The following is a 1,991-nucleotide window of genomic DNA, read 5'->3' as shown; positions in this document are numbered from 1 at the left end:
CAGGAGAGACCCTCAGTGTGGAAAAGGTACCCATCAGGTATCCTATGGCATGAAATGAGCCAGCCACCTCTGGAAAGAGATGCATCTTAGGGGCTTATTATGGCACCGGTCACCACAGTACCTGGGCACCTCACAATAACCTTCTGAGATAGGGCCGGGCTGTTATCCCCATTTTACAGGCACAGAGACTAGATGACTTGACCAAGCTCACACAGGAAGTCTGTGGCAGAACATGGTATTGACTCTAGGTTTTCTGATTTCTAGGCAAGTACCCTAAACACTGGACCATCTTTCCTCTTGTGCACAGTGAGAGCTTCACCCTGCTCTGACCAGCCTTCGGGCCCTGAAGACATAACCATTCTCATTCTAGTGTCATTACTTTGGTTTCCCACTACATTTAACTTAGCATCAAGCCCCTTTCACCAGCAACCTTGTTCTGGTGATGTTCAATCCTTCCTATAGGAGGAGAGCTGCTTCCAGGGAAGAAGGTTTTGTAAAGCTAAGTTAGTGTGGGGGACCTACCGGTAGATAGAACCGGCGTATAATGTACCAGCCTGTTACAGAGACCTGGGCCCAGGCCATGGGTGAAATAGAATCCTCAGCTCAGCCCCCTTATATCATAAAACTGCTACACTCTGGTCTTTTTTTGTTCGATTGGCAGCTTTTGCCAAATCTTTTCTTCAGCGGGAAGTGCACGTGCTCAGGATTCAGCCCAAGGTGCGAGCTGTGAATGACACTGGCAGAGTTTTGCGAGGCCCTAGGAATGGGTATTAGAGGGAAGGAGCTGTGTGGGTGGGATGTGACTGGGCTAGCTGCAGACCAAGTGCGAGGTGCATTAGCGGAGCTATGTGTGAGAGGGCCTGGGCCAGCTAGGAATTCTGCACATCTGGATTTCTATGCACTGGCAGAGGGCGCAGAGTTAGAACAATGGGATTTGTTATACGTCAGGGGATGTTACGGGGGCACACGGCAGGTGTACACTCATCCCTTCCCCTAAAAGTCATCCAGAATAATGGAAACACGCAATCCCCAGAGAGCGAACTCTTGAGCCCCGCCGTTCCTCAGACAGAGGTTTCTCTTCTATTTCTGCAGTGCAGGTTGCACACTCCAAGAACCTCGTTTACATCAGCACAGCGCCGGCCTGCCCGATAAGACAGAATTCTTAGTGGCGTTTCTGCTTTGCTGATCAAGACAAACAAAATAATAAAACAGTCATGCAAAATTCACCTCTAAGCCGGGAGCCCCAGTGCTAATCCACGAGGTTCAGTGAGGACAAGAGCCCTGCCTGATACATGATTGCTTTCCATTGGGTGAGAAGGTCTCAAGCAAACTAGGGATGCTGGCTGGAGAAAGTGGAGGCCTGATTCTTCTCTCACGCTGGGGTAAATCAGGAGCAGTTCCACTGAAGTCAATGGTGTTACACCAATGTAAAAAATGATGTGGGCAAGATCAGAATCAGGCCCATCAGAATACAGGTCTAAAGTAGGGAGTATTATCGAGATGGGCATGAGACGTATATACACTGGTGCGGGTCTCGGGGAGGCAGAAAGCGGGCATTTTCCCTTATTATAGACATAAGAGCCTGCAATGAAATTCAGATCTAGATGTGAGCTCCCCCCAAAGTTTGTGGGTTGTTTAGATCTGGGGTTCTGGGGATCATTCCTGTCTCCTAACAAATATGCATGAAGGAAGTGGGAGCATTTATCAGACGAAAACAATCAGCGTGCCTTCCAAGAGCCCAGACCAGGGACATTTTTTGTAAAAAAATCAACCGCTGTTGTATTTGGAGGAGAAGCCAGGGAAATCCTCTTCCTAAATTACCCCATCCTTGGTATCTAGACAATGCATCACTGCCCCTTTCCCCTGTGGTTTGTCTTGTTGCTTGCTAAACATATTACTGTGCGCTGTTTCCCTAGGTCCGTGGGTCCGGGACTTTGGGACCTGTATCTCCCCCCGCCCCCCACGCACTCCTGACTTAAAACAGCAGCATG

Source organism: Chrysemys picta, chromosome 16 (assembly GCF_011386835.1).
Source record: "Chrysemys picta bellii isolate R12L10 chromosome 16, ASM1138683v2, whole genome shotgun sequence".
NCBI lineage: Eukaryota > Metazoa > Chordata > Testudines > Emydidae > Chrysemys > Chrysemys picta.
This window is presented reverse-complemented; position numbering follows the sequence as displayed.